We start from the raw sequence: 11,176 nt of genomic DNA, 5'->3' as shown, positions 1-11,176 counted from the left end.
AAAACACAAAGTTAACCCCCAAGTGTCCTGCACCATACTACATGAACTCAGAAAAACAGTTATTTCATAATATTATCAATTGATACATGTTTCCCAGCTGTTGCCTCTGCCCTGAAGTTAATAGAATTATGGTAAATTCCTCAGTGGACCAGTGACACACTGCAATGAAGGCATTAATTACCATAATTTTTGTACTCTATTTCATACCATTTCTGCCATCTGCTAACTCTCTCCCTTTCATTTCATCTCAGAACAATTCATAAATAACTGGCATGATAGAAAACCTTGATTAAATGCTTCGTATCGAAGCCACCAAAACTACGGATTTATGTGCTTAAGTACATTTAAATCCTTGTCTTTCAAGGCAATGAAGCAGTTAAGATCTCTAAGAGATGAAAAATAGATTCTGGTAGATCTTTGCTATTTCGTTGTTATAAGGGTTAACTGTAATCCTGCTCCTTGATTTACTTTTCATTTTCATTCCATTGAATCAACCCTGCAGGTTTATAGTTCCATGGCTTATTGTATGCATATATGAATGTATGTATGTATGCATTATTCAGAACCTGAAAACCATATGGAGAATTCTGCTTTCTTGTTGCTTTTTTTTTTTTTTTTTTTTTTTTTCCCTTTTCTGTCTTTTTTTTTCTTTTTTGAACCAGGAAGTAGTAAGCTGTTTTGAGATGCTATTAAGTCTTTAAGTTACAAAATCTAGATTCCACCTTAAAAATGTTCCATACTGTACGTTACAGAGCCTGTGGTGCTGACTAGCTGCCAAATATCTATCAGGGAATGATTTATGATATATGATACGTTCCTCAGCCCAAGTGGAGAGTGTTTAGTTGAAACATGAGAAAGGAGAGGCCTTGTGCTCTCAAAACCATGATGACAAGTTTCTGTTTGGCTTTCTTAGGGAACATACAGTACAAAACGTGCCATATTTTACAATGCCAAAACTTATGTAAGGAACAAAACTAAATTCCTTAACTCTTGTTTTAATTAGATTTTAGTTTTTCTTTCTTTTTTCTTCTTTTTGGTGAGGTCTGCTTCTTCATAAAAATGCAGCAGTTTAAATTTTCCTTGCACTTTCCCTTCAACTCTGACTAAAGCCTGTTATGATTTCTGATGCTGTCTGTACTGAAAGGCATTTTTTTCCTGCAGCTGTGAAAAAGTACCTCTTCCATACGGCTTTTGGGAGCTACATTTAACATTCTGTGTTATGCACCATGAACTCCACAGTCATGAACAAGAAAATTCCTGAAGGTCTTGTGATAGTATTCATGGACAGTAACAGCCAGGGAAAATAAATTAAAAAATAAATAATCCCTGCCTGTATTATCCAATGGATGTATCTCTTTTAAACAGACATTCGGATACCACGGTACCTAAATGCCAAAAGCACAGAACAGAAACAAACTCAAAGGCTCATTATGTGAAGTGGACTGTATTTACCTCTTCATATCATTATATTTTCCTTTGTTGAATGTTGTTGTCCTACATTTGTTCTTTATCAGATTTTACTGTGGGAGAATGGCTGGTCTGAAAATCTGTCTTTACACAGGGCAGTGAAAGTGATAAGCCTATAGCACACTCTGATTTCAAGTAAATCTATCACACCTGCATGGTAGGTACATATCATTTGCATCGCTTTGTATCTAGATGTGAATGCCTGAATTCAGAAGATGTAGCAAGAATATATTAAGAAAGTACATAAGCCGTTGCTCCTCAGTGTCTGGAAAAATATGTCTGATAAAAATCTGGAATCTAAGGTGGTAAACTACAGAAGGGAAGAGAAGTCGTACACAATCTAGTGGATCTAGGGATACTTTCTTTTCCAAGACTGGTCAGGAGCTGGAATGGGCACATCCGGGGATGTGATGGAGTCACCATCCCTGGAGGTGTTTGAGAAATGTTTAGATGTTGAACTGAAAGTCATGGTTTAGTAAGAAATATTGGTTAGAGGAGGATGATTGGACTGATGATCCTGGAGATCTTTTCAAACCTTGGTGATTCTATGATTCTATGATTCTTTGCTGGCCTTGTATAACATTGTCCTAGATCCATACTCAAGTAGACCCAGAAAGGATGGCACTATTGGTCTGGAGGAGAAAAATTACCTCCCATTGTAAGATAAGTAGTTCAGTGCAACTTGGTAAGACTGAATGTGGACAATTCTATGGAACCTGATATGCATCCAAGGGTCCTGAAGGAACTGTCTAATGTGATTGCCAACCCACTCTCCATCAAACGTGAAAAGTTATGGCTGTCAAATGAAGACCCTGTTGACTGGAAAAAAGGTAGAAAAAGAGACCTGGGAAACTACAGGCTTTACCTCTGTGCTAGGGAATATCACAGAACAGACTATTCTGGAATCTGTGTTAAAGCATGTGAAAGAGAAAGAGGTAATCCAAGACAGCCACCATGGATTCACTAAGGGCAGATCTTGCCACACCAACCTGGAGGCCTTCTCCAGTGGAGTGACCACATCAATAGACAAAGAAGGAGCAGCTGATGTCATCTACCTGAATTTCTGCAAGACTTTTGACGTGATTCCACACCATATACTTATCTCTAATTTGGAGAGATGGATTTGAAGGATGGATTGTTCAGTGGATAAGAAATTGGGTGATGGTCACAGCAAGAAAGTTGTTGTCAGCAGCTCAATTGCCCACATTGATTCCACAATGATTCTATGATGATTCTATAATTCTATATGTGGTGCTACATGACTAAATTCTGTGTGGATTTCTCTGGAAAGGTATGATCCCCTAGGATCAGGGAGTACTTTGGCCATGTGCCCGCAGCAGCAGGGAGCACAGAACTGTGGCAAGTGCAATTGTGATCAATCTCCATTCAGCCCAGATACAGCCAGTGAGACAAAGTAATATACTCTATGACATAACAAGAAACTTTTCAGAAAAAAAGAAGCTTTGCCTCTTCTGAATCCCTCTAGGATCCTTAAACACAATGTCTTATTTTTGATAAGATTGAGAACATAGATAATTTCCACATTTGTGATTAGCACAGTTATATGGAGAAGCTGTAAATCATAATTTAGACATTAGAGGTCACTTTGGCTTCAGTCCGTTGAGGCTGTTGGGCTGAAATTTCAGGCTTTTATGTGAAACACACTGAGAACAGAGACTATAGAGAATTAATAGAGATACCATTAAAGCAGAGAAGAAAGAGAGTGCTGAAGGGTCTGGCTAAATAAACTGCCACACAGATATGTTTACATAGATCATTCTTCTTGGTCAGTCAGAATTAAATCCCTGGGAAGTCAATTTGAGTAATCAATCAATAATGGGGAAAAAAAAATCAGTCAATCCTGGCTATTGAAGATTGTTATCCTTTTAGGTTCTTGGATCAATATGCTGTTGTCTTTGAATTCAATTATTGGCCCATTCCAGGTATGTGCAAGTTGACAACTGAAGAAAACCTCTCTCTGATGGCATCTTGAAAGCACTGTATTTTCTTTTTCACCCTTGGTATGTATGCAGATGATACCAAGTTGGCAGGAAGCGTTGATCTGTCTGGGGGTAGCATGGCCCTACAGAGTGATCTGGACAGGCTGGATCACTGGGCTTCAGCCAATGGAATAAGGTTCCACAAGACTACATGCTGGGTCCTGCAATTTGGCCACAACAACCCCAGGAAATGCCACAGGCTTGGAGCAGAGTGGCTGGAAGACTGTGTAGTAGAAATGGACCTGGCACTACTGGTTGATGCTTGGCCATGAACATGAGCCAGCAGTGTGCCCAGGTAGCCAAGAAGGCCAATGGCATCCTGGCTTGTTTCAGAAACAGTGCTGCCAGCAGGAACAGAAAAGCAATTCTCCCTCTATACTCAGCACTGGTCAAACTGCATCTCGAGTACTGTGTCCAATTTTAGGCCCCTCACTGCAAGAAAGACAGCGAGGCCCTGGAACGTGTTCAGAGAATGGCACTGAAGTTGGTGAGGGGTCTGGAGCACAGACCTTGTGAGGAACAGCTGAGGAGCTGGGATTGTTCAGTCTGAAGAAGAGGAGGCTCAAGGGAGATGTTATTGCTTTCTATGATTACCTGAAAGGAGGTTGTAATGAGCTGGGAGTCAGCCTCTTGTGTAACTGCTTATAGGACCAGAGGAAATGGCCTCAAGTTGTGCCAGGGAAGATTTAGGCTGGACATTAGGAAATACTGTCTTTCTGAAGGAGTGGTCAGGTGCTGGAATGGGATGCCCAGGGAAGAGATGGAGTCCTCAATCCTGGAGGTGTTCAAGGAAATGTTTAGGTGTTGTGTTGAGGAACATGGTTTTGTGGGAATTGTTGGTGGTAGGTGGATGATTGGACTGAATGATCCTGTAGGTCTTTTCCAACCTTGGTGATTCTATGATTCTATGATTCTTGTGTTAATCAGAAGTTCAGTTATAGCAAGTTGCTGTGGAATGATGCGACTGACTGTTGTGATAAAAGATGCAAGGTGGAAACTGGACTAAAAAGTGCTTACATGACTAGGAGATGAGCAAGCATTAGTTTAGGAACGGAGACGCTGCATCTCTAAGATCTATGCATCTCTGTATCTTCACTGAATATACATCTTCCAAAACTGATATTTAATGTGACTCTTTCTTAAATTAAATAAAATCTTGATGCATTCTGAGATACATCTTCAGGAATGTCTGGCTTTTCATACTTCTGCCTTTTATATCAGCTTAATTGTTCTCAATAATTGCATTTTCATCCTGTCCAAGAAGTCAACACCCACTGCAATACTTGTGAGACATGAGGAGACACAGAATATGGCAAGGAAAATAAACAGAAACTTCCCAACATTAGAGAATGGGCTGAGAGACGGAGACACGATTCTCTGAGAAGACAAATTCTCTGTCCTGTGATCAGTGTGAACTTTTAGTTATGTTCTGAATTAATCCCCCCTCCTGGATGGCTATATTTTTAATGCATTGGCTTTATTTTAATGCATTTGTGTAATGATGTTACGCAAAACTTAAGCTCTTGCCAGAATGTTGTATGTTTTGAAATCCTTACTTCTGTCCAGGCAGACACAACTATCATTGTTTTGTGTTAAGTGACCACAGGGATCTAAATAAACCTGAGCTGGTTTTTATATGGAGTATACAAGAGCAGCTTAACAGTAGAATGTGGAGAGGCAGCAGACAAAATGCATAACAAGCTACAGAGATTCATGACAGGCCAATGTGATTGCCTTTCACAATAGGGAATGTTAATATTATTTGTTTCTTTGCAGACAATACTGAGAAGATCTAGTTCTGTTTGAGAAAACATTTTAAGTCACCCGTTCTGCAAAACTTCTAGAAAACTTTTCAAGATTATGGGTTCTCTACAACCTTCCCTCACCTATAATGCTATTTTAGAATACAAATAACTTTATTAATGTTAAAATAATTGTTCAAGATATTTTCTTACACTTCAGTATAAGTAACTGCTGGGATTTGCAGCTTGGCCAGAGGCTGCAGCAAACATCCTGTTGAAGTGCCTGGCACTCTGCGTTCCAGCATGATTGGCAGGAAACAGCATGTTTGGGGAAAGGGAAGATGGACATTACAGAACTATATGTTTGTTTTCCCAAAACAATAGCACAGTATGAAACTAAAGTAACCCTTCATTAAACTATTTGCTGCTAGATTAGTGTGTTGAATGAGTAAGTGGGGGTAGGGATGGAGAGAGAGTGTTGATTGCTTATTGCATAACTGATATACTGATATACTTGACTCATAATATGTATGTTCCCTTTCTTCTAGGATATGCATCATCCACATTTTGTTAAACATGGAACTGAAATGTCAGCATGCATCCACCCTTTTCATTTAAAGTACACCACATTAGCATTAGTTGCTACATTAACTTGATCTGACTAGATCCTTCCTCACTAGCACTGGATAAAGCAGATGTCTGTTTGCTTGTTTCATTATAGCTCACACCACAAGAAGGAACAGGTGTTTCTGTCCATGTAGTTTCACTCTAACATTGTGTGGAATGAGGTTGGCTTTAGTCTCTGTGGAACACTGCATGCAAGACAGCTGGCTAAAGCTGCAATATGGATGCTTTGAACAAACATGTTCCCCAGATGGGCAAAACATTCCAATGTTCATCATCAAAATCTCAGTGCCATTCTGAATGCTCAAAGGTCCTAAGATGGAAGAAAGTGAGGGAGGTCCTAAGATGGAGGAAAGTGAAGGAGCTCTTTAAAGCCTACTGCTTGTTTCTAATGTCATCCCCCTGAAAAGCTTTCTGAAGCAATTTGTGGTGTTTATGCATCTTTGTAGGCAATAATTTCGATGTATACAAGGCAGCCAAGCATATAAGGCTTCCCAGATGGCATATGGAGGGGACTGCTTAATCAGATTCTTTTTCAAGGACATTAAGAATTGGAAATAGGAATGGGGAATATGCCTTTTTCTTATCTCCTCCCAGTTGGCCTGTCTAGGTGTGTGCTTGTTTGTCTGTGATACTCAAAAAGAATTTTTTGTTAACTTCTGAGTGAACTGCAGCTAGATTTCAAAAAAAAGAAAAATGATGACCAAGAGTCTCATTTAAAGGCACAAACTAGCTACCTTGCACAGGACAGGCAAAAATCTGCAAAAACTGGTTTGGTGTTGTCTTTGGTGCTGAATTCATTGACTGTAAGTGAAATAAAAGGAATAAAAATATTAAAACTTGTATATCTGATTGCTACAAACATTAGATTAAGAAATGGAAAGAAGTTTCCAACAACCTTGGGATGAAAAATAAGCTACCGGTGAATTTGTTGTTTAGTGGTCAACTGCAAAAGAATTTCTGCTACTGTGAAAGATTCTTGAACTAAGCAATGTTTATAACATCAGTGAAACAGCCCTGCGTTGGTATGCAATACCATCTGGCACATTTGCAGCGCCAATTGCTTGGTATTAAGGATGGCTCCAACAGTGAGCATACTCAGTTCTGGCAGCAAATTTGAATATCAGCGAGAAAGTGGATTTTCAGTTTGTTCTGTTTGGTCAGAAATAAGAATATTTGTACTGCCTAACAAGTAGACTCAATGCAAAGCAGAATTTGTAGGAGCATAGGACAGTAGTATCTCTGAAGTTACATTCCTTTCAGCTACTGAATATATGACCATCCATACAAAAGTTATTACACTGCAAAAATGACATAGATTTGTTGAAGTTGAAGAGGTTAAAAGAAAATACTGAGGAAAGCCAACAGTTTAAAATTTATGAAAGTTGCCGGAACACATAATCCCATTGGACATTAGCATGTTGACATAATGTAGTAAAACTTGAAAAGAATTTTCTGGCATATTTCATGTGCAGTCCTTTCTTTCCTGTGTGGATGAAGTGTCTACATGTCTGTAGATCACTGTAGATGACTATTCACTTAACTGTAGGCAGATGTCTGATATATTGTAGGTCAATTACAGGGGATAAGGAGACTCTAAATGGACTCCAGTATGGTGAATTCTCTCAATAAGTAATACGTCTTCACAGTTATAATCTTAGATGGAGCACAAAAGTCTTGGAGAGCCTTCCATGTCTACAGACTCACCCCTGCAGAAAAGCAGAGCACACATGAAATGGAAAGCTGAAGAGAGGAATATGACAAAGCCATGCCAGTATCACTGCATACAGAGGCAATTTTTAATTGGGAAATACCTATGTGTTTTCATTCAATTCTGTGTAAATGGTGTGGTTTGCTTTGCATTTATAATGTGAAAGGAAAGAGACTACTGAGAGATGAAGATACTGTGTGTGTGCATTGCACACACTGTACTTGAGCCACACTTGCCCAATCCTTCCTAGGAGTTTTTCATGAAACAATAGGGTTCCCTTGAAAACATATTAAATGAGCAGTTTAAACAAAAGTTACATATATTTCCTGATGATATAAAAGTATTTCCCTAGAGTTCTGAACTCAATTTAGACAAAGGGCATATCTTTCCAGCTAGCTACTCTGAAAGTGGAACTGAGTGTATGGTAAAGAAACGTGCTGCAGGAGGAAAGAGCAGTGTCATTTTTGTTCTGAAAACCTCAGTTGGCATGGTAGTTCTTCCTCCAGCATTGTTGCTCCTTTTTACTGCAGCAGCTAGTGGATGTTTGGACAAGGATGACTTGCTGAGGATAGAGCAGTAAGACTAGCTCAATTTATCTGCAATAGTTTGTGGCCATGATATGGTACAGTGATGAGTGTGGCAGACTACTGTGCTCTCAGAACATGCTAGTAAGGTTGCAGTAGCCTGGGCTCCAGCTTGCTGTCTAGTGGAGAAACTGAGTCTAATGCAACTGTACAGCTCCATTTGGTTAGAGCTGGCTGAAATTTCTTTACATCATGCTACATAGACTTAGACTTAGATTTTGTTTCTCATTCAAGCTTATAGAGATTTGCAATTCATTCATGGTAAACACCTGGCCTTTGAATTTGCAGCCATTTTGGTTTGTTTTGATCAAATACAGCTTTTTTACAAGCTTTCACCAGCATTAATTAAAAGTCTTGTTTGTAGCTTGAGACCCCCTTCCAGGTGAACTAATTAATTGTCATATATGTTGAATGAAAAAAAGAAAAGTGGAAGAAAACCAACAGCAAATTATTTTTATATAGGAACAAACATCTGAAGAAATAACTGAATGCAGTTATTGTCAGTCATAATGAAAAGATTTCTCTGTGAGAGGCATTTGATTTAATGATTTCACAAATATGTGGGGGTAACTTTATCAATTTTGACCTGATAGACTTGTTACATCTAAAATAGCTTGAATATGATCCTGGAAACCTTACTCACGAGAAATAAAAATCAAAAATGCTTTGTTTGGTTGCTTTTTTTTAATTCACTTTCAGCAGAATATTTCTGAACTTGATGAAAAAATGCTTGGTTATGTCTAATCTGAAAAAAGGTATAGTTTTTACCATATATATCTGGAGAGAAAGAAATATGATAATAATAGCAAAACTCACTGGATAAAGAGATCATTAGTTATGCCGTATGGTATGAGAAAGTGATAATGTGAAGATTACACTGTCTTGTTACAAATATTTCAGAAGTCTTGGTTTTATTTTTTTTATTGCCTACATTTTAGGACTAAGAATAAGACTTAGGCATTATCTTTGAATTAATTATGTCAGAATTTTTTAAGAATTTAATACCTTATTTGGTAGATACAGAAGATACAGATGCAATCCCATTGCTAAAGTAGGTTCCGTGCAGTAGGTCTCATGGGTAGGAGTCCAGACAAGTCTTGAAAATCTCCTCAGATGGAATTCCACAACCTCTCTAGGCAACCTGTTCCAGTGCTCTATCACCTTTAAAGTAAAGAAGTTCTTCCACAAGTCAGTGTGGAACTTTCCATGTTCAAGCTTTAGGTCATTGCTCCTTGTCCTCTCAGTGCACATCACCGAGAAGAGCTTGGCCTCATCTATTTGCCTCCTACTTTCCTTCACATATTAATGAGCATTAATGAGATTCCCCCTCAGTCTGCTTTTCCCCAGACTGAATAGACCCAGGTTGCTCAGCCTTTCCTCAGACAAAAAATGCTCCAGGCCCTTTATCATCTTTGTGGCACTCTGCTGGATTCCTTCTAGAAGATTCTTGTCTTTTTTGGACTGGGGATCCCAGAACTGGACACAGTATTCTAAATGTGGCCTCACTAGAGCAGAGAAGAAGGGGAGGGCCACCTCACTTGACCTGCTGGCCACATTCTTATTAATGCACTCCAGGATCCCATTGGCCTTCTTGGTCACAAGGGCACACTGCCGGCTCATGGCCAACCTGCTGTCCACCAGATTTGTCCCCAAATCCTTCTCTGCAGAGCTCCTCACAGCAGTTCATCGCTAAGCTTTACTGATGTATGTGGTTACTCCAACCGAGTTGCAATACTCTACTCTTGCCCTTGTTAAACCTCATCAGGTTCATAATGATGTAAGCAAAAAGCAGAAACCAACAATAATTTTAATTTCTTCTGAACTAAAGAGCATTTAAAAAAATTTTCATCTTAAAGTAAATAATTTTTTTTTTTTGCTTTACTGAGAATAGGCCTCTACAAAGAGGTTCTAGTTGTAGGAAAATTGAGAAGAAAGGTGGCATAGCCACTCAGATCATCAGTCTTGCTAAAAAGTCCATCAGAATCTTAAATGAAAAATACACCAGTTTCTATATTTCATACTGAAGACTAGTGGTGAAAAAAATAATGTGACTCTGTGAACCAACAAATGATGTAATAAGGAGCATACTGTAGGGTTCCCACTGCCCAATAAAATGCTTTCCTGTCTGATCTCAGTATAAGAAAGATACACAGCAACAAAGGCTGCCTTCTACAATATTTTATGGGAAATCCTTCTTTACAGAGAGATTAGAAGGGCTGATTTACTTGTAGAAGTTACTTCTACCCCGATTAGCAATCACTTCATCACTTAAAATGCTACAGAAAGGGGGAATTACAAGGGAGGGAATTGCTAACCTAGTAGTCTTTAAAATAAAAGGCATTGGACACCTGGCACTCTATAAATACTGTGACACTGTAACACAGCAAACATGGGCACAATACAGTACTTATTCTCAATTGAAATCCATCTGTACTGTACAGTAGTAAGACAAAAGAGGATTGTTAGCACTTAAAGGCACCTTTACTCAGTCATACCACTTGACTGTTTTGTTAATTGCTCCATCTGTTAAGTGAGAACTTTCTGGCATAGGTTGGTACATGCTCTTAAACCCCTTGGTCTGCTTCCTATTGGTTCCACATGTGTTTGTATTTGTTCTCAGTAGGCAGAGATTCCAGAGAGAAAATGAACCGCTGCAGATCGATTGCAGTATCAGGCATGCAGAAGATATGGTAAAACATGCCACTGCAGTCTGGTTTACTGTTAACCCTTTAAATACAAAAAAGCAGAGGATGGCAGGGGAAAACTCTTCTCCTGGATAAAATGGAATTGGTGCCAAATATTTTACTATTGCCAAACCAAACAGTATGAGAATGATAGGGAAGATTACACTGCTGTGCTGCATATTCACACACACAATCACACACACAGAATGGTTGAGACTGGAAGAGACCTCTGGGGAACACCTTAGTTTAGTCCCCATGCTCAAGCAGTATCACTTACAGCATGTTGCTGCACAGGATTCAGGACCCTTTTGAAAATCTCTAGAGAAGACTCCATAATCTCTCTGGGCAGCCTTTCCAGTAAGCT

This window comes from Lagopus leucura, unplaced genomic scaffold, assembly GCF_019238085.1.
Source record: "Lagopus leucura isolate 7727_CA_CO unplaced genomic scaffold, USGS_WTPT01 Super-Scaffold_100018, whole genome shotgun sequence".
In the NCBI taxonomy this organism is placed as follows: Eukaryota; Metazoa; Chordata; class Aves; order Galliformes; family Phasianidae; genus Lagopus; species Lagopus leucura.
This window is presented reverse-complemented; position numbering follows the sequence as displayed.